We start from the raw sequence: 22,749 nt of genomic DNA on the forward strand, positions 1-22,749 counted from the left end.
CCAATTGTTGATTTCTGTGATTATTCCAAGACTTTCTAAGGATTTGGCGTCTTGTGAGATCAATGGCTGGAAACAGCTTTAAAGGAGGAAATCCCCATGTAAATGTCAAAGGAGTGGTTCTTGTTTATATTTTTTATCTTCTCTCATGTTTCATCAGTTCAACCTCCTTCCCTCCTCCCAGTCATACACCCCCTGCTCCCCAGACCCAAGGTCCACTCCTCCTTAATTTCCCTTCAGAAAATAGCAGTTCTCCCATGGTTATTTGATCTAATTATTAAAATAGCATTAAACCCTGGGCTTTGCTCATGTTTGTTACACATTCTAACAATGAGATACATCACCAGATCCTTTTAAAGTCTTGAGATATGATCACACTACATTCCAAAGGTTAGCTTTGAACACACAGTGTAGTTCAAACGAGACTTTAATGTTCAGTCCTTCTGTCTCAGTCTCTGAGTAGCTAGGATTAAGGGTTTGCATCACAAGCTCAAACCTAGTCTAAATACTTAAATTAAAATTGATGCTTCAACCAAATGTCCAAGGTCAGTAGATTATATGTTTGTGTTTTTAAGACATAGGTGCTAAATTATAGTCATCTCAAAAGCATCGGTGTAAATATAATTTAAGATGCTTCATCATTAGTAGACAGGTAGCTTTAAGACGAATAATATAAAGGTAGCTTTCATTCATTTAACCATTCAAGAGTCTATGTTGGGAGTCCCATAAATGCCAGGAAGTAAGCTATACCTGGAGAAAACAGATGTCTGTCCTGAAGGAACTGATGAAGTTATTACCTTTAATTCATCTCTTACATTATAGCTGGTTTCTGCTCAGTGCAACCCTCCAGCTCTCATTGTGTTTGAGACCTCCAGTAACAGAGGCTTTTCCTGCAGGAGGCAGAATCCAACCCTTATTATTGATCTGTCCATAAATTTTACTCTTCACAGAAAAGGCAATTTTTCCTCCTTCCCACTAGCCATGGCCTATATCAATCCCAGGTATAAGTGAAAAATATTATATGCCATCAAATCATAGGGATTCCTGCTCCTCGTTAATATTTTAGAGGAAGAAAAATTTAAGCTCTCCTTTGGGTAGAGATTACATAGTTAATAACTCTGTTTTAAAGTGTTGTAACTCTTAAACGATTCACATTTTTTTTATTGAGTGAACATTTATTTTTATCACATGCAATAGATACCAACCATAGTTTTCTCTACCTCCACTTCTCTCAGCTCCTATAAACCTCCCTTTTCCCAGATCTGCTGCCCTTTGGTTTCTTTTCAGAAAAGAACAGGCAAGCATGAGAAAAAAAGAAAAAGGCCCCACATATAGAGGCTGGACAAAGCTTTCCAATAGGAGGAAAGGCATCCCAAGAGTGGACAAAAGAGTCAGAGACACACCACGCAAACTCCCACTATTAAGAGTCCCACTGAAACACCAACATATATGCAGAGAACATGGTGCAGACCCATAAAGGCCCCATACATAACTCTGTGAGCCTTTGTGAACCCTGTTTACTTGATTCAGTGGGCCATGTTCTCCTAGTGTCCTCCAGCCCATCACACCCGCTGACTCCTAAAATCCCCCCTCCCAAATCTTCTGAAACTTTTCCTGAGCTCCAATGGGTAGGACTGATAGAAAGTTCCAATTTAGATACTCACTTCCACACAACTGCTGCTAGAGAAAAGCTCTCTGATGAGGACCAGCAACGCACCAATCTATGAGTATAGCAGAACATCGATAGGAATATTAGTAGTCAGTTCATTGGTTTTTTTTTTGTTTTTAGTTATGTTTGCTTCTGTACTATGTCTCTGGGCTATTTGGTCTCCAGATTTTAGCCATCCAGGGATTGTAGGGCATGGACTGCCTCACCTTGCATGAGTCTCAAGTTAAGCCAGACATTGTATGGCCACTCTCTCAAGTTCTGCACCAACAGTGCCCCAGCATAACTTTCAGGGACGACAGACTGTAAGTCAAGGTTTTTGTAGATGAGTTGATGTCATGTTTCTCTCTCTGTAACCTGCAGAGTACCTTCCCATGCCAAAGAGACTAGAGCATATGGGTGAAGGCTCCATTCAGGCAACAGCTTGCTCTCTCTAGGTTCAATGATGTGTAGATGTTGTCCACAACAATGGGACCCCACTGTCAGTTTTCAGAGAGCAACACTCTGTCCTCTCGGAGCTGTTTAGGGATCTCCACAGAATCCCCTTCAACCAAATATTCAACTGAATGCAATCCAGTCTCAGCACTGGAAGCCTTTCTTGGCTACAGAAGATGATCAGTTCAGACTCTGTATGTTCCACTTCTAGGAGTCCTCACTAGGATCCCCCACATAGATTACAGGAAGTTTTATCTGTACTAGCTTTCCATAGCAGCCTCTGGGAGCCCCCAAACTCCAACACTCTCTCTCCTCACTCTCTCCCTCCACCCCTCCCCCTACAGGATCTCTTTCAATTCCCTACCCACTCAACCAAAGTTCACTGGCAAAATCTAATCTATTTTCTTTTCCCAGGGAAATTCTTGTGTTTCCTTCCTCTAGTGACCTTCTCTGTACCTAACTTGTCTGGGTTGTGGAAAGTGGCTTGATTATCAATTACTTAACAACTGATGCCCACTTATAAGTGAACACATATCATAGGCGTCTTTATGGATCTCAGTTGTCTCAGTCAGCTTGACTTTTTTCTAGTTCCACCCATTTACTTACAATAGCAATTGGATATCACTTTTCAAACAGCCAAGTAATATTCCCTTCTGTAAACGTACTGCCTGTTCCTTATCCATTCTTCCATTGAGGGACATGAAGGTTATTTCCACTTTCTGGTTATTATGAATAATGCCAATGTGAAGATATTTGAGCAAGTGCTCTTGTGATAGGATAGAACATCCTTTAGACATATGTCCAAGAATGGTGTACCTAGATTTTGAGGTAAATCAGTTCCCAATTTTCTGAGGAATCGCCATATTGATGCCATCGAGGCTGGGCAGCTATAGACTCCCACCAGAAATGGAGGAGTGTTTCCTTTGCTACAAATCCACACCACCATGAGCTGTCATTTGTGCCATTGACTTTAGCCATTCTGACAGGTGTAATGTGGAATCTCAAAGGAGTTTTTGGTTCAAATTCCCCTGATCAAAAGGAATGTTGAATATTTCTTTAAGTGTTTCTCAGCTATTTGTGATTCTTCTTTAGAGAATTTTCTGTTTACATCTGTTCCACGTTTCTTAATTGGATGATTTGATTTGTTGGTGTCTAGTCTACTGAATGCTTTATATATTTTGGATATTAGCCCTCTGTCAGATGCGGGATGATGAAAATCATTTCCCATTCTGTCAGCCTCTTTTTTCTCCTACTCATGGTGTTCCTTGCCTTACAGAAGCCTTTCCGTTCCCTGAGGTCCTTTATTAATTGTTGATCTTAGTGCCTGCACTGCCAATGTTCTCTTCTGAAACCATCTCCTTTGCTGGCATGTTCCGCCTATTCCCTATATTCCCTCCTATCAGGTTCAATGTGTTTGTTTTTGTGTTGAGGTATTTCATCATGAAAGGGTCAAAGATTTTTTTGGTATCTAGCAAAATGATCATCATATGCTTTTTCTTCAGTTTATACAGTAGATTACATTGACTAATTTTCATATGCTGAACTATCCCTACATCTCTAGGTTAAAGACTGCTTGATCATAATAGATGGTATTTTTGAAATAGTCTTGGGTTTGATTTGCAAGTATTTTATTGAGTACTTTTTCATATATGTCCATGAGGGAAATTGGTCTGTAAGTATCTTTGTTGAGTCTTTCTCTGTTTTGGGTATCTGGTTTGCAGCCTCATAAAACGATTTGGGCACTGTTTCTTCTGTTTTTATTTTGCAAACTAATTTGAGGAGTATTGCCATTAACTCTTCTTTTAAAGTATGGTTGAATTCTGTGCTATAGCCATTTGACTTTGGGTTTTTTTGTGGGGTGGGAGGAGGCTTTTGATGATGGCTTCTATTTCACTAGGGGATGTAGGTCTATTTATTTATCTGATTTTAATTTAACTTTGGTAAGTGGTTCCTATTGAGAAAAATTATTCATTTCTTATAGATATTCCAGTTTGATGAAATGCATGATTTAAAGTATGTCCTTGTAATTCTCTGGATTTCCTCGGTATCTGTTGTTATGTCCCCATACGGTTTCTGATTTTATTAATTTGGATATACTTTGCCCATCTTTATTTAGCTTGGATAAGGGTTTATCTATCTTGTTGATTTTCTCAAAGAACCAATTCTTTCTTTCACTGATTTTTGTACAATTATCTTGATTTCTATTTTATTGATTTAGCTGTCAGTTTATTTCTTCTGGTCCAATCCTCTTGGACATATTTCCTTTTGTTCAATAACTTTGAGGTGTTACTATTAAGTATGATATCTTCCCATTTTTTTAATGTAGGCACTTAGTGCTCTTAGCACTACTTTCATTGTGTCCCATAAGTTTGCGTATGTTATGTATTCGTTTTCATTGAATTCTAGAAAGTGTTTAATTTCTTTCTTATTTATTTTTGGTCCACTTTTCATTCAATATAGAGATCTTCAATTTCCATGAACTTATATATGCTTTCCTTTCTTTCGTTGTTGATATTCTCTAATGGTCTGATAGATACAGGGAATTGTTTCAATTTTCTTGTGTCTGTTGAGACTTGCTTTATGTTTAAGTATGTGGTCCGTTTGGGAGAAAATTCTTTTGGATACTGTTGAGAAGGTGCACCCTTTTGTGTTTAGGTGGAATGTTCTGTAAATATCTGTTAGGTTTATTTGATTTAAAACTTCAGTTAATCCAGAGTTTATTAATTTTGTCTGCATGACCTGCACACTGATGACATGCACATTGGTGAGAATGAGGTATTTAAGTTCCCAAATATTAGCATGTGGAAATTAATTATGTGTTTTAAGCTATAGTAATGTTTATCTTAAAATATTACTTAGGGCATAGATGTTAAGAATTGAGGCCGGTCGGTGGTGGCACATGCCTTTAATCCCAGCACTCGGGAGGCAGAGGCAGGTGGATCTCTATGAGTTCGAGGCCAGTCTCGTCTACAAGAGCTAGTTCCAGGACAGGAACCAAAAGCTACAAAGAAACCCTGTCTCAAAAAAATCCAAAAAAAAAAAAAATTGAAATGATGGCCAGGTGGTGGTGGTGCAGACTTTTGAGCCCAGTTCTTGAGAAACAGAGGGAAGCAGATCTCCGTGTGCTCAAGGCCAGCCTAGTCTACAAGAGCTAGTTCCAGTACAGGCTCCAAACTATGGAAAAACCAGTCTCGAAAAATTTTTAAAAAATTGAAATGTCATCTTTGTGGTGTGTCTTTCCCCATCTCTTTTGATTAATTTTGGTTTGAGGTCAATTTTGTTAGGTATTAAAATAGCTACATCAGTTTGTCATTTAGGTACATTTGCTTGGAAGATTTTTTTCCAATCCTTTACCCAGAGGTAATGTCTATAATTAATGTTGAAGTTTCTTTCTTGTATGTAGCAGAAAAATGGATCCTGTTTCTGTATTCTGAGTATTTTTACTAAGGATATGAAACCAATGATACAGAGAAATATCAAATGATTAATTCTTGTTATTTTGCTGAATGTTTATGTTATTGTACATGTATGTCCAGAAGTGTGCGTTGAGGAGTGTGCGTGTGTGTGTGTGTGTGTGTGCATTTGAGTGTTCAACGCTTCACTAAGAACATAATCTTCTAATGAACAGAAACAGGATATATTGGAGGAAAGACAACAATCCCTGCTGAAGCTGAGGGATCTGGTCACCAAACATACAGAATTGGCAGAAAAGCTGCAGAATCCCTTCGCTGTCTCCCAGATGAGGTAGGATCCCAGGCCATGAAGAGGGAGTTATATCAAATAGTTCCCCAGTACCTGAATCTCTGTCCTATTTGGGTTCCTGGCCATTTGCATGGCTTTTCAGTCAAAGCCAGGGAAAGAACATCTGAGAGTATTGGGCTGGCTCAGTCAACAGAAATGTCTGCACAGGAAGCAATATGTGTTATCCTTTAATCTTTCTGAATTGTGTGCATTTCTTCAATTCTTAGTGCTCTCGTGTGTTCTGAGTGCATTGATCCGTCCTATGGTAGTCCCAGACCTAATAGAGGCAGTGTTAATTGTGCAAGACGGTGTCTCCTCCTGCCACTTTATTTTCCTCCAGGAGTATCACCTTTAGAGATAAAATCCTACACTTGGACAGATTAGCATACAGCACCTTCTTATTGATTATGGGTTCTCTGTAGTTTGCATCTATTTCCTGTAAGAAGGTTTCTCTGGAATTAGAATCACATTTAGAGTTTGACATGTTAAATCCAAGGAAGTTTCTGTGCTGAAGGAGGAAGCCCAGCCTTCACTGCAGTGTTGTGTTTGCTCCCCTAGAGGGCCTCATACAGTTAATTTTTCAGGTTGCTCACAGTTTCCTGGCATCTGTTCAAGGCCTGTGACCCAGACACTGCTATGCTGCTGTTTTATTTTCAAAAGAATGTATCTAAACTAGTGGAGTAATGGTCTGTTTTTCTAGTTCACCACAGTGTGTATTTCTCAGCTCACTTTCTACCAGTTTTAAAGGTGGAGAAAAAAAGAAACTCGGGTGCTGTCTTATCCTTGAAGAAGCAAGGAGTGAATGAGCCCAACTCAAATGTAATGCTGGATTTCCCAGTTGAGTAGAGCTGGTGGGAGCTCAAAAGCTGGCAGGGCAGGTCCGCAATAGACCTGTGTCCCAGCTGTTTTCCTCCCCTAATATGAAAACCTCCAGCATGATCTGGAACAGGCCACAGTCCAGGATGAGAGCCTCCTGCAGACAGACCTGCTGCAGCAGGAGCCCTGAGTGTGCCAGGCCAATGAGCCACCATTGACTCCTGTCCCCTGCAACCTTGGCATTCATGGGATGGGTTTTCTTCCTTGACGTTTGTTTCCCAAGTGTGGACAGTCCCTGGTTTTGTCTAGGCTGTAGTCCAGTGAGGTTTCCTGTGCATCTGATTGCCTTTCCTTCTCTGACAGCTCTGCTTTGGAGAACTGAGGAGGCTTAAGGAAGCTTCACACATTCTCCACTCGAGCAGCAACACCTACTGAGAAGCAGACCCCTCCTTATATCTGTAAACTAACCAGTGAGGAAAATCTCCACCTACTGCAGGGCATCCATCCCCAATCTGATTCATGTTATGTTGGTGCATTATTCCTGGAGAAAGGAAGTCATCAGAAAGAAGCCTGAGATTCAGAGGACCCACCAAGAATTACTCGGAATCCTGACATCAATCAGCAGGTGGACCCTGAGTGGCGCACTGCAGCATGGGGAGGATATGCTGCTGAGCAAGGCTTACTCTGCCAGTTTACTCTCTGTCTTTAGTAAGCCGGCTGAGCCCTCGATATGTGGTGAGGACTCTCACGAGAAAGACTGTACTGATGCCGTGCTGTAGTCTATACACACCACAGGGAAAAGAACAGGATTCCCTCTCCTGTGTAGTGCTGAGGCGGACTCCATGTCACATGAAAGTGTTGCTGAAGATAACGCACTACAGAGACTACAACATCCCTCGCCTGTGTTAGGCATTGGATCATCCATAAAGAAAATGTCTGGGGATTCTCCAGTTACACATCCTGGACTGGCATGTCAGTCCTGAGAAAGGGTCTATAGAGGAGGTCTGGTCACCTTTGGTGTCTTTAGGGAGCCAGATGCTCTTGATGGATTTTTTTGGATTTAGAGCTAGTGAATATTTTTAGCTTAATTGGAGCAAGGGTTATGGTTTTGGGTTTGGTTTTCATTTGCTTGGATTTTTTTTTCTTTGCTTTGGTTTAAATTTTGTTGTTAATTTTTAAATAATTTATTCTTGTTTTAATAGTTGGCTAAGGCTCTACACTGTATACACTGACTACCCTTTCTAAAGCCCCTATTGAGTATAATGAGAATTTTTTATGAATAAAATCAATTTTCGACTCCTCAGTTTTACAGCCCTTCTTGAGTCAGATGTGGGGTTGCTCTCCTGTGACTCCAGAACTCATGGGCAGAGATGGATTTGTGCATGTTCCAGGAGCCTTGGTTACACAGTGAGTTCGCCTCCAGGCAGGTCTACACAGGTCTACACAGGAGGGTAGTACCTTGGATGTGAATGACATAGCCTACTCAATGCTTTATGACCCTGACTTTATGTTAACAGCCAGATTTAAGAGAATGTAATGAAGAAGGGCTCTGGAAAGAAAAGGACTTCCCGTTCTGCACTACATTAGTTCTATCCCAGTGTCCAATCTCAATTGCCCATTGAGATCGTGGGATAACAAACCAGTGAATGTGGCCTTTGAAATGCATGAGCACAGTGTGCCTACAGCAGAGGGGAACTGCTGAGCTGCAAGTTTGGATTCTGGAGAATCTCCAGAATTCTCCCTCCTAAACCATGTCTGTCACATTGGGAAGCTGTAGAGAAAGGGCCTGCTCCAGCACCGTCATCTACTTACAGTAGAAATATTGGGAACAGAGTCAGAAGGATTCATTCAAAGCTCTGAAATGGTTCTACCCATTGGTTTATGTCACAAAAACAGTTGATAAAATTCCATAAGGCTGTCTCATATAGGATACTCACAACATCATTTCATCTACTAAATTTAAGAAGTGTGAGTTTAGGGTTTAGAGAGATTGTTTGGTAGTTAAGGGCACTTGGGTTAGGTTCCCAGCTCCATAAAGGGGCTCACATCCTTTTGAAACTAAAATTTTAGGGGACCCAATACCTTCTGACGTCAGTACCAAGCATGCATGTAGAGCATATACATGCAGAGAAAACATTCACACACAGGCATACATGTAAAAATAAATGTGAGTGTTACAAACTAACTTAATGCTACAAGGCAGACGAGAAACCTCGTCTACTTTTACTATTAAATAATATCTCCAGTTTTTTCTCAGGCTATCTCAGAATTTAGCATACTACATTTACATCAAATACCAAGGTTGCTGATTTTATTTTTTCTAATATGATCAAATTTCCTCAATACCATAGAGTTAAAGCTTGATTATAAATATCCAACAGTATAAAAAGGTACAAGAAAAGGGAAGGGAATGGTGAAAAATGTATAGCTCAATAGAAACAAGAAAAAAAGAAAAAAAGAAGTACAGTTATCGTAACTGCTTCCTCTTTTTTTTTAACGTTAGTCAGTTTGTAGACTAGTTTCAATGCTATTTTTCAGTGTGAATTACGATAAGGAGTAGTACAGGTCTGAATCATCAGAACTTTGGTAATGCTGTAGCATTTCAGAATATTTAACTATCGACCAGGAGTCCCTGTGTAGGTGCTGAGAAGTTCCATCTGGACAGGTGAGTGTGTGCTATCCTGGGGCGGACTGTCCGGGTAGAGAGCACAAACGCCCCTCCCCCAGCTCCTGCTGCAGCTCTGCCTGCGCCCTACTTCCCTTGGTCCCTGACTCATTGGGGCTACCAGGAGTTCCTGTGTAGGTGCTGAGAAGCTCCATCTGGACGGGTGAGTGTGTGCTATCCTGGGGCGGACTGTCCCGGTAGAGAGCACAAACCCCCCTACACTAAGGCTACCCAACCAGAGCAGTGAGTGCCTGCCTAGCGGACAGGCCTCAGCAACTCCCGAAAGGGAGCACAGACACCTCCAGCTTGTACTGCAGTGTCGCCTGTGTTCTACTGGACCCCGCCCGACCCCTGCATTTGGCCTTCTTTCCGCGGGTCATTGGAATACCAGGCATCTCTGTTTTGGTGTTGAGGAGTTCATCTGGTAGGGAACGGTTCCTGCCCCTACACTGAGGAGATACACCCAGAGAGTTAGTCACAGCAAAGACTGGTCCAAAACACCAGGCCTCTCCTGGCTACATTTGAAGGAAGAGATGGGCAGGCGCCAATGCAAGAATTCCCCCAACAACTTGAAAGGCAACGTGACATCACCAGAATCCAGGAATCCCGAAATAAGAAGTGTACACCCTAATCCAGAAGAATTAGAAGAATTCGACCCAAAAGTGAATTATATGAAAATAATAGAGGACCTTAAACAGGAGGTGAAAAACTGCCATAATCAATTAGAGATTACAAACAAAAAGGTAGAGGAAATGAATAAATCTCTCAAAGATACCCAAGAAAACCTAGAGAAACAAGAAAAAGTAATCAAACAGGTAAGGGAAACGGTTCAAGACTTGAAGAATGAAGTGGAAATAATAAAGAAAACACAAACCGAGGGAAGGATGGAGATGGAAAATTTGGATAAACGATCAGGAACTACAGAGTCAAGTACCACCAACAGATTACAAGAGATAGAAGAAAGAATCTCAGACACTGAAGATACCATAGAGAAAATAAACATTCTGATCAAAGAAAACAGCATAACCAACAAATTCTCAACACAAATATTTTGTTTGTTTTTTGAGACAGGGTTTCTCTGTAGCTTTGGAGCCTGTCCTGGAACTAGCTCTTGTAGACCAGGCTGGCCTCGAACTCCCAGAGATCCGCCTGCCTCTGCCTCCTGAGTGCTGGGATTAAAGGCGTGCACCACCACCGCACAGCAATTTACAGAATCTTAAGGAAAACCTAATCAGGAGGAGAAACTCCTATGCATCCCTCAAAACCTCAACTCCAGCGCTTGGGAGGCAGAGGGAGAAGGATCTCTGTGAGTTTGAGGCCAGCCTGGTCTATAGAGTAAGTTCCAGGACAGGCTCAAAAGCTACAGAAAAACCCTGTCTTGGAAAAAACAAACAAACAAACAAACAAAAACCTCCTCAACTCTAATTCTTCATATAAGAAGCCAACTGCCTATTGCTGTGGGATAATGCTTTTGTACACTGTAAAGATCTGTCACTCATATTGGTTTAATAGAACGCTGATTGACCAGTAGCCAGGCAGGAAGTAGAGGCAGGGCAACCAGACTAGGAGAATTCTGGGAAGAGGGAAGGCAGAGAGTCAGTCATCAGCCACACTCAGAGGAAGTAAGATGAGAATGCCTCACTGATAAAAGGTACCAAGCCACGTGTCTAAACATAGACAGGAATTATGGGTTAATTTAAATTGTAAGAGCTAGTTCATAATTAACTTTAGCTAAAGGCCAAACAGTTTATAATTAATATAAGCCTCCGTGTTTCTTTGGGACTGAATGAATACAGGACCAGGTGGGACAGCCATCCAAGGGAAACCCTGCTTGCCTCTGTTCTCCACTGACATCATCAAGAGTGTGTTGTGACATTGTCAACACATTCCTACCCGAGTAGCCATTAGGTCCTGCTGGATCTGAGACTTGTCTAGCCGAGGTAGGGCTGGGCCAGGTTGTATTTCCAGAATGGCCTGCACTGTTGCTTCTGCGTGGGGCATAGTGGGCCAGGGTGTGGTGTCAGGGCTGAGTGCCAGGGGGATCTTCACCAGAGCCCAGTGTTCCCGGAGATGCTGGATATAGCCATGGAGCTGAGCAGCCAGTTCCTCTGGTGTAGGCTTGTCCACACTGCTGCCCTCAGGGCTACAGGAGCCAGGAGGGAGATTGTGCTACATAACTGTCCCCACGGGGCAGTCTTCCAGGAGATAATATGGCAGCTGCTGGGGCTCAGTCCACAGAGAGCTTGCCCAGCATGCATGTGGCTCCATCCCGGCTCTCAGGAGGTGGAGGCAGGAGGGTCAGATACATAGCAAGGTGGTGGAACCTAGATGGTAGGAAGACCACCAGGGGAGTTTGGATGTAATTATGTGGTATGCACAGTCCGTACTGGACACTGAGGCTGCACGGACAGCTGAGACGCTCTCTGCAGTGAGTTCACAGGTACCGCGACAGACAGCAGAATAAAGGGCATTGCTCACCCTGCCAGGCCCCCACAGGGCTTTACAGTGCCTCCTTGCTTTAGGGCTACACCATGCCGGGGCACTTCCTGCTCTCTGCTTCCTGTTGCCATGATGGATTGACACTTCTGAAGTCAAAATCCAAAATTTAATAATTTTTCTTTTCACTGATTTTTCCCTCCAGCTTTTGAGGATGAAACCAGAGTCTATGCATCTATGTGAGACTACGTGGTGATTTGCTTGTATGTTTGGTGTTGTATTTATTTATTTGAGATAGAATCTCACTGTGTAGACCTGTATGGCCTAGAACTTGCTATGTAGACCAGGCTGACCTTGAGCTCCTCAAACTCTGCCTCCTGAGTGCTGGGATCAAAGGTTTGTGTCGCCACACTTGGTGTCACTGAGTGGCCTATTCCAGTCAGGCCCCATGACAGGGACATTACATCCCCATATGCAGCAGGCTCTGGGACATGCACCCCATAGTTCAGCACAGCTCTTGTGCTTCCTGAGGGTACCTGGGCCAAGGTATCTCTCCATCCATAGCAGCTTCCTTGTCCACCAGCAGACTAGATGCCTCTGTCTCTGCAGCCTGCAGGTCACTCTTGGTGGCTCCAGCTCCAGCAGTCCTCAGAGTGAGCAGCACTCCATTTGCCTCCTCACAATCCTCACTGTGGGACAGGATCTGAGTGTTTCAGCACTCAGTCCCAGCCCAGTAAGAGGTAGGCAGAGCTCTATGGATTCAAAGCCAGCCTGGGCCACATAGCAAGTTCCAGGCCAACCTGGGCTATACAGTGAGACCCCATCTCAAATAAAAATACCACAAACCACTAAAAGACAGCCCCCCCTACATACTTTATGGGTCAGAAAAGACCTCATGGTAAGGCCCTGTGCCTTCTGAAGGCCCTATGTCCCTCTTTACATAGGCTCATCTTGGGATGCAGCCCCGCCCCACTCCCAGCCACCACCGTCATTGGCAGTAGGCACAGACCTGTATTGCAGGGCCAGGCACAGGGCTGTGGTCTCAGCCTCCCGCTGGCCCAGCTGCATACTAAGGCTCTCACAGCAGCCCTTGTGACCCTGGAGCACAGCCAGCAGGAGGCACTTCAACTTCTCAATGCTTCTGCCTCCAAAGAAGAGCAACAGTGAAGATGAGTAAGGCCACAATCAGCCAGAGCCCAGTTTCCTCCCCTTCATCTCTCTCACAACCCAGGGGCAGGAGGCATGGTGCCCTTAAAAGCTCAGCAGCTGTGACTCAAGTCACTCACCCTTGGAGCTGCCCTATCTGGTCCTCCATGAGGTGCATCTCAGGGGCTGAAGGCTGTGTGGAAAGGCACCCAAAGACGTGGGTGCTGGAGTCACTCCGGAGGCATTGGAGAAGAGGGTGAGCCAAGGGGGAGTCCTGCCAGGAGGACACGACTTGATTTACTCATCATCCTCTGTTTTGGCAGGGCTCGGGGGTAGAACCAGGGCCTTGGAACATGCTATATAACTGCTGCATCATGAGACACAACTTCAGCTTTGGTTTGTGTCTTACGTGTATGTGAGTGCACACATGTGGGATGTATGCCTGTGTGTGCCATGATACATGAATCAATGTCCAAGGACAACTTGGACATGAACAATGTCCAAGTTCTCTGTTTCTCATCAGGGAGTTCCAGGAATTGAATCCAGCTCATCAGACTTGGGAGCAGGTACTCTTTCCAGATGAGTTATCTCACCAATGCTTATTGTTTTATCTGGAGACAGGGCCTCTCTACAGTTATTGGTCATGATCCTTTTGTCTCAGGCCCCTAAGCAGAAAATTAGTGATTTAAGCTTCTTTTTATGTTTGTCTGCAAGTCTGTCTGTCTACCATGTGCCTGTGGAGCTCTGAAGAGGGTGTCAGATCACTGGAACTAGAGTTACAGATCTTTGTGAGATGTGGTCCTGGGCACTGGACCTGGTTCTCTGTGAAAGCAACTAGCACCCCTAAACAATGAGTCATCTCTCCAGGCCCTGTTTAGGATTTTTCAGATACTATGTGTTGTATTAACAGTTTTCTCTGAGATAGAAACATTCTAAACTCCTTAAGCAGGGAAGTAAACAACTCCAAACAGGTTCAGGAAGTCCCTGAAACTAAGCAGATTCACTAGGATCCTCCCTGTTGGGGTAAGAAAAGTTCTTCTGAGACCAGCTGATTATAGTTGCAATGATGACTAGAGATCAGACCAGATGCCAGAAAAGGTTTAGACCAGAGTCACTTGGATGGGACACTCTCCAATGTGCTGAGCTGCCTTCAGGCTGTGAATTGCACTCCAGGCTCTCAGCTTTGTGAGCTGTCAGCCATGCTGGTGTGGGCTTTGGTGATGCAGCTGTCTTTGAGTCATTTCTTCTCATGTATGTAACCCCTCACTCATGATCCTATATGTAAACTCATTGGTGGACTAAGTTGGACTTTGGTGGTGTCTGTATTCTCATGTGTCATGGCTCCCTACCTGGGATGAGTTGTATTCTCGTGTGTCATGGCTCCCTACCTGGGATGAGTTGATGTGTACAGTATCTCCCCAGGAAAAGTTTTGTCACACACCACTAGGGAAGCCATAAAGCGCACATTGAAGCTTACCCGACACTGGAAAAGCAGAGAACATTACTGCCTAGACTCTGAAGACTTCAAAGACTTCAGACTCACCTGAGGTGCCCAGGGCTGCCCTTCTGCCCCAGAACTGCTGGAGTTGCTGCTGTTTGTACACCCTGCTCTGAGGAGGGGGGTGGGCAGGGAAGCCTCCAGCTGCATCAGGGAATCCTCCAGTTCCTGCACCTGCCAGTGATGGAGGATCAGACTGTGGCTTCACCTACAGACAGTTCTGTCAGCAGCAGGAACCCAGCCAAGCCCTGTCCATATGACGTGAGACAGTTCTCCAACTGCCACTCAACACTTACCCCCCCCAACCTGGGGACTGCAGCTACTAGCAGGGGGTGGGGGAGGGAGGGACAGCTCCACTTTTCTTAGGATTTATTTATTTTTATTATTTTATGTACATCAGTGTTTTGCCTGCATGCATGTCTGTGTGAGGGTTTTAGGTTGCTGGGAACTGGAGTTACAGGCAGTCGTGAGCTGTCAAGTGGGGTCTGGGACCTGAACGTGGATCCTCTGGAAAAGCAGCCACTGCTCTTTTTTCCTTTCTAAATTTTTAAGAGACTCAGTGTTTCTCTGTGTTGTCTGGATCTCCCCAACTCAAGCCACCCTTCTCCCTCAGTCTCCCATGTAGCTGGAAAATATCTCTCTCTCTCTCTTTCCTTTCTTTTCTTCTTTCTTTCTTTCTTTCTTTCTTTCTTTCTTTCTTTCTTTCTTTCTTTCTTTTCTCCTTTCTTTTCTTCTTTCTTTCTTTCTTTCTTTCTCTCTCTCTCTCTCTCTCTCTCTCTCTCTCTTTCTTTCTTTCTTTCTTTCTTTCTTTTTGCTTCTTTGTTTTTTCGAGACAGGGTTTCTCTGTAGCTTTGGAGCCTATCCTGGAACTAGTTCTTGAAGGCCAGGCTGGCCTCGAACTCACAGAGATCCACCTGCCTCTGCCTCCCCATTGCTGGGATTAAAGGCATGCATCCTGCGTGCAGCTGGAATTTCAAGTGTGCACCACCACACTGTGGAAGGAGAATTTCATTTCTTTTTTTTTTTTTTTTTTACTTATTTATTTATTTTTATTCTTTTTTTAATTAAAATTTCCACCTGCTCCCCATTTCCCATTTCCCTCCCCTCCTCCCAAATATTGCCCTCCCCCCACTTCCCTCCCCCTATCCCCACTCCTCTTCTCCTCCCCCCACTCCATTCCCCCTCCCTCTCGTTACTGAAGAGCAGTCCAAATTCCCTGCCCTGCGGGAAGACCAAGGTCCTTCTATCTACGTCCAGAAAGGTGAGCGTCCAAACAGGCTAAGCTCCCACAAAGCCAGTTCATGTATTAGGATCGAAACCTAGTGCCATTGTCCTTGGCTTCTCATCAGTCTTCATTGACCGCCATGCTCAGAGAGTCCGGAATCAACCCATGCTTATTCAGTCCCAGACCAGCTGGCCTTGGTGGGCTCCCAATAAATCAGTTCCACTGTCACAGTGGGTGGGTGCATCCCTCGTGGTCCTGATTTTTTGCTCATGTTCTCCCTCCTTCTGCTCCTCATTTGGACCTTAAGAGCTCAGACCATTGCTCCAAATTGAGACTCTGTTTCTACCTCGATCCATCGCCAGATGAAGGTTCTAAGGTGATATGCAAGATATTCATCAGTATAGGATAGGGTCATTTCAGGTTCCCTCTCCTTAGTTGCCCAAGGTACCAGCTGGGGACATATTCCTGGACACCTGCGAACCCCTCAAGAGTCAAGTCTCTTGCCAACCCTAAGATGGCTCCCTTAGATATGATATATACTTCGCTGCTCCCGTATCCATCCTTCCTATATCCCAACCATCCCAATCCTCCGAGCTCCTCCCATCCTCCCCTTCTCATATTTCTCATCCCATTTCCCCTTTGCCCCATGCCACCTCACCCGCAAGTTCCCAGTTTTTGCCCTGGAATCTTGTCTACTTCCCCCTCTCCATGCGGATGACTATATGATTTTCTTTGGGTTCACTTTCTTATTTAGCTTCTATAGGATCACACATTATATGCTTAATGTCTTTTATTTTATGGCTAGAAACCGATTATGAGTGAGTACATCCCATGTTCCTCTTTTTGAGTCTGGGATACCTCACTCAGGATAGTGTTTTCTATTTCCATCCATTTGCATGCAAAATTCGAGAAGTCATTGTTTTTTACTGCTGAGTAGTACTCTAATATGTATATATTCCACACTTTCTTCATCCATTCCTCCATTGAAGGGCATCTAGGTTGTTTCCAGGTTTTGGCTATTACAAACAATGCTGCTATGAACATAGTTGAACAGATACTTTTGTCATTTGATGTGGCATCTCTTGGGTATATTCCCAATAGTGGTATTACTGGATCTTGGGGTAGGTTGATCCCAAATTTCCTGAGAAATCGCCACACTGATTTCCAAAGTAGTTGCACAAGTTTGCATTCCCACCAGCAATGAATGAGTGTGCCTCTTTCTCCACAACCTCTCCAGCAAAGGCTATCATTGGTGTTCTTGATTTTAGCCATTCTGACAGGTGTAAGATGGTATCTCAAAGTTGTTTTAATTTGCATTTCCCTTATCGCTAAGGAGGTTGAGCATGACCTTAGGTGTCTTTTGGCCATTTGAATTTCTTCTGTTGAGAATTCTCTGTTCAGATCAGTGCCCCATTTTTTTATTGGGTTCATTAGCATTTTAAAGTTTAGTTTCTTGAGTTCTTTATATATTTTGGTGATCAGACCTTTGTCTGTTGCAGGGTTGGTGAAGATCTTCTCCCAGTCAGTGGGTTGCCGTTTTGTCTTAGTGACAGTGTCCTTTGCTTTACAGAAGCTACTCAGTTTCAGGAGGTCCCATTTATTCAATGTTGCCCTTAATGTCTGTGCTGCTGGGGATAAACGTAGGAAGTGATCTCCTGTACCCATATGTTGTAGAGTACTTCCAACTTTTTCTTCTATCAGGTTCAGTGTGTTCAGACTAATATTGAGGTCTTTAATCCATTTGGACTTGAGTTTTGTGCATGGTGATAGATATGGAACTATTTTCATTCTTCTACACGTTGACAACCAGTTCTGCCAGCACCATTTGTTGAAGATGCTCTCTTTTTTCCATTGAATACTTTTAGCTCCTTTATCAAAAATTAGGTGTTCATAATTTCATTTCTGTGTTGGTGAGAGGAGTCTCAGCAAACTAAGAGCGGAGGAATCTAGGCAGGGCTTTGCGCCCGTCCAGTCTGTTTTCCTTCTCTTTTGAGACAATGTTTGCTTATCTTGTCCAAGCTATTTTTAAATTGTGATTCTCCTGTCTCAGCCTCTGAAGTTCTTAGCATTGCAGGCTTGTTCCACTATAGATGGGTTTGACATTTCCCATCATCTGCCCCTTTCCGGTCCCCTTCACCATTTCTCTGCCTTCACCCCACCCCCACCATCAGGGGCGTGGTCTACCACCAGACTGTTCCTCCCACAGTCAGCAGATGGCTCAAGGGAGCACCTGCAGCAGGTCCAGTTCCCCTCGGGACGCAGAACCCTCTGTGGTCCCACCACACAAAAAGCACAGCGGTAAATCCTGCTCCACCGCCACATCCTGAATACTGTGGTGGTCCCCCACTTGACGCCATCTCCCCGACTCTATCCCAGCCACAGTGACCTCAGGATCTGCTGGTTCTGTCACTGTGACATCAGATACAGTCATTTGGGAAGAGGAAACTAAAAGTTGAGAAAATGTTTCCCTCAGATAGACCTGCGGACATTTCCTTGATGACTAAGGTGGGAGAGCCTAGCTCACTGTGGGTGGGGCCATACCTGGGCTGGTGGTCCTGGATTCTATAAGAAAGCAGGCTGAGCAAGCCAGGAAGCAGCACCCTCCATGGCCTCTGCATCAGCTCCTGCCTCCAGCTCCCTGCCTTGAGCTCCCACTCTGGCTTCCCTCAGAGTTTTAAGATGAGAACAACAACAACAAACCTCTTCCTCCCCAGTTGCTTTTAGTTGTGCTGTTTTATCACAAATAGAAACCCTAAAACAGGATTATTCGGTGGTGTGTGTGCGTGTGTGTGTGTGTGTGTGTGTGTGTGCAGTACCCAGGGCCTCATACTCTTCAGGCAAGGCCTCTATCGCCAAGGTACTCAGAACCTTAAAAAAACAACAACAACAACAACAAAAAAAAACAACTAGCAGGCTGGCCTTCAACTCAATCTACATCGGAGAATTGACCTTGGTTGTGACTGAGCAGTCTTTCACTTGAGATTGTCTCTCCTCAGCTTCTAGAGCGCTGAGATCATAGGGTGCACCCTGCCTGGCTTCCTTCTGACCTTCAGTCTGGGCCTCAAGACCCCTCTTTTACTTTGCTGTCTTCCTTGGTCCCTTCTCTGGCATGGTTTTCATCGCTCCACATCGGTTTGTTGGCTGAACAAATGTATTCGGGAGGCAGGATCTGCCTGTCCCCAGTCAGATGCTCACCTGTCTCTGCAGGGTCTCCTTCTTTGCCCGGGCATCCTTCAGGGAAGCTTGAGCGCAAACCAACTCCTCCTCCCGGCTGCCCAGGGCCAGCCGCAGCCAGGCATTCCTCTCTATGAGCTGCCTCCTGCTGTCCAGACCCGGCTTCTTCCTGACCACCAAAGAACCCAGGGGTCCCCTGGCCACTGTCTTCTCCTTCCGCTGGCCTTGCAAAGCTTAGGGAGTAGTGGTGCCAGGCAGCCACGGTGGCCTCAAGGGAGCTCAGCCTGCTCTGCAGGGTCTGGAACAAGCTGGCTACTGACGTCTCAGCAGGGCCAGTATCCAGGGTGGCTGCCTGCGGGCTCAGGGGGCTTTCCACCTCAGCCTTGCATCCTTCTTCTGGCTTCAAGGCTAGGACCCCATGGGATCCCACACAATAATCATCCTCAGGCCTGTGAAGACAACCGGGACCCCAACCACCTGAGGCTCAGCAGGGGCTTTGGGGCTAGATCTCAGAGTCCCTGGGAAGGGTGAGCAGGCAGTGAGCTGCGTGGCTGAGGAGGAAAGGGAAGGGAAGGGAGAGGATGGAGGAGAGGAGGCAAGAGGAAGCTAAGGCAGATGTGTGGGGGGCGGCAGCTCTGTGAGGGGCACCTGCTGGAATAGAAGCACTAAATTCATGCTACCGGCTCCCGGGTCTCTGCAGGTCAGGACTAAGGAGTTCCGGAAGCAGCTCGAGTTTGGTCTCGAATCTCCCACTGGTGGTCTCTGCCTCCTCTGAACTCTCAGCCACTGGGTACAGCTTCCCCTGCAAATGACACCCCATCCTGCAGGCTCTCAGCCACTGGGTCCAGCTCCCCCTGCAAATGACACCCCATCCCGAAGGCTCTCAGCTGTCAGGTCCAGCTCCCCCTGCTAGTGACACTCCATCCCGAAGGCTCTCATCCCTCAGGTCCAGCTCCCCCTGAGAATGACACCCCATCCTGCAGGCTCTCAGCCACTGGGTCCAGCTCTCCCTATAAATGACACCCCATTCTGTAGGCTCTGTGCAGTCAGGTCCAACTACCCTAAGAATGACTGCTCGCCACCACTGTAGGTTCTGAATGAAGCAGGCTCACTCCTGGGCTCCGGGATCCATGGAATTGGGCACAGCAGGAAGAGGAGCAGACTTACGGGTGGAGGATGCCTCCCTCGGCGACTTCGGGGCCGTGTGGCCCGGGCACTCATGGCTTCTTCCAACCCTGATCATGGCCTGCTCTCAGATTCCCTTTGTCGGCCTGGATCCTTGGTGTCCCCCCCCCCCCCCGTAGGAGTTTTGGGTCAACTGCATCGATTGAACACATTTGAATATTTGACTGCCTCACCTGATGGCACCCACTCTTGTCCATTTGCCCCAACCTCTCGCCCTCTTCTCTACCTGACAATCCTTTTCTCTCAGCTGCCTGAAGGCATCGCTCTTATCTATGGAGGCATGGGATAGGGATCCCAAGAATCTGTTTTCTTCCCAGGACTCTCCTAGCACCAAACTCCCTCTCGTGTGTGTGTGTGTTTGTGTGTGTGTGTCCACCCTCTGCTCTGCTCCAGGGCATCCTGGGAAAGGCCTGAGCCCCTGGGCGCATCTCAGGTCACCCTGGCTACTGAGGCTGCACTGGCCAAGGCTGGTCTGGTACGGGCTGAGAAAAAGAGTGCCCCTGCCCTGGTCACGTGGACAGTTATTGTCTTGTTTCCTTCTCCAGGATGTCAGCTTCCTACAGAACGGGGACAGGGTGGGGTAGGGGACTCTTGTCCCACTCCAAGATAACAGCTACCCCCGTATTCCAAACCTTTGGTCCCTCCATTTCCTCAGGTTTTCTGTGTTCCCATGTTCAGCTGGGCTTACTCCACTGTAATATCTTTTTATTATTATTATTTTTATTTATTTTATTTTATTTTTGGTTTTTTGAGATAGGGTTTCTCTGTGGTTTTGTAGCCTGTCCTGGAACTAGCTCTTGTAGACCAGGCTGGTCTCGAACTCACAGAGATCCGCCTGCCTCTGCCTCCCGAGTGCTGGGATTAAAGGCGTGCGCCACCACCGCTCGGCTTATTATTATTTTTATGTGTTTCTAAAACAAAAACCCTGTAGTAGTGGGCTCCAGCATTGAAATAATATTATGTCTTTCATTCCTTTGCTTTTTTTTCATTTGTGTTTGTGGTGGGTAAGCTGCATGCTCTTCTCCTTCCACCATGCAGGTCCCCGGGATAGAGTCAGGTCTTCAGGTTTGGGGTGCCTGCCTCTGTTCACCACGCTACAATGTTTCTCTTCAACAAGAAGGTCCGCTCTTCCCGCAGAGCCCTACTTGTCTGCGTCAGAAGGCTCCGGTGGGACATTGAGCCTGTCCACAGTGTGTCTGCTGGCTTTTCTTTTTACTTTTTGTTTCCATTTTGGTTTTTAGAAGAGTCTCGTATAGTGAGCGATAACTTGAGCACCCGATCTTCATCTTCTGAACTCTGGGGTGCTGGAATGACAGGTGTGCACTATCAGCCCCCATCGCAATAGTATTGGATGAGTGTCAACATATGTAAAATAAGAACAAAAATACAATGTATCTTATAACCCGGTTCCACCTGAACAAAACCTATATTACTTTGTGGTTAACATTATCAAGGGTCTCATTTATGTACATGGCAGCAGGCTAAGCTATATAACCACAGAATCTCTTGAATTCCTTAATAATTGCAAGCAGCAGACAGTATTGCTTCTAAATTTGAAACAAGGAAATCCAGTTTCTCAAGTAGCTTAGTTAAGGTGTCCGAGCCATAGAAACTTGTAGGTGGTAAAGCTGAGAGGCACACAGAGCCTATCTAGGGCATATCTTCATGGAGCATGCTTTTAAAAGCCAAACAATCCCAAAGAAAGAAAAGCTTTAAACTGAGAAAGAGGTTTTGCCGGTTGTGGTGGCGCACGCTGGTAGGATTTGCAGTTTTATCTTTCTTTTTTTTCTTTTTATTGTTTATTTATTTATTAAAGATTTCTGCCTTCTCTCTGCCACCACCTCCCATTTCCCTCCCCCTCCCCCATGAAGTCCCCCTCGCTCATCATCCCTAAGAGTAATCTGGGTTCCCTGCCCTGTGCTATAACTGCCTGTCATGTAGGATTATTTGGTATACCTGTAATATGCTTCATATTATAATAAGCAATAAACTATTTCATTTTCTTAGAGATATATGCTGGATATAGCTGTTTTTATTTGTGCAGGTATACCCATGATGGCCATAACTTCTAATAAATATTTGATTAATGAATCAGCCTTTTCTGAGCTCAAAGAAGTTTCCCATTGAAAACAGGAATAAGTGTCAATGGTATGGTATACGTTATTTACTTTTCCAAAATCATCAAAATAGAACACATCCATCTGCCAGATCTCATTCCTTTGAGTACCCTTTGGGTTACTCACTGCAGGCAACGGTGTTTGGTTATAGAAAGAGCAAGTAGGACATCTCTTAGTTAGTCCACACACCTATGGACACCTGATTTTTGACAAAGAATCTAAAATTATACAATAGAAAAAATTTTTATTTGCCTTTTTCTTCATATCTCTAAGGGAGTTTTTCATTTCCTCTTTAAAGGTCTCTATTATTTTCACAAAGTTATATTTAAAATCATTTTCTTCTGCTTCTTCTGGGTTAGATGATCAAGTCTTCCTGTTGTATAACCACTGGGTTCTTGTGTTACCATGTTGCTGTTTAGGTTGTTGGATGAATTCTTGCATTGGCACCTACCCATCTCTTCCTTTAATTGGTGCTGACAGTGTCTTTACCTCTTGGTTTATTCCTTGCAGTGACTTTCTGTGTCTTGGGAACTGTTCTTGGTCTGCTCTGTACTGTCACTGTCTGTATCTCAGGGAGCCACTGAGGTCTTTTTTGTCCCTGTCTCTTGGCCTGCTCTCTTGGTCTGCTCTCTTGGCCTGCTCCTTTGG

At 44.9% G+C, this 22,749-nt stretch overlaps 1 pseudogene; it reads right to left on the reverse strand.

The window, feature by feature from the left end:
- The window catches only part of LOC130863143 (harmonin-binding protein USHBP1-like), a 95,744-nt pseudogene extending 75,724 nt beyond the window's left edge, over window positions 1-20,020 (reverse strand).
- Window positions 20,021-22,749: the final 2,729 nt, after the last annotated feature.

Source organism: Chionomys nivalis, chromosome 20 (assembly GCF_950005125.1).
Source record: "Chionomys nivalis chromosome 20, mChiNiv1.1, whole genome shotgun sequence".
Taxonomy (NCBI): domain Eukaryota; kingdom Metazoa; phylum Chordata; class Mammalia; order Rodentia; family Cricetidae; genus Chionomys; species Chionomys nivalis.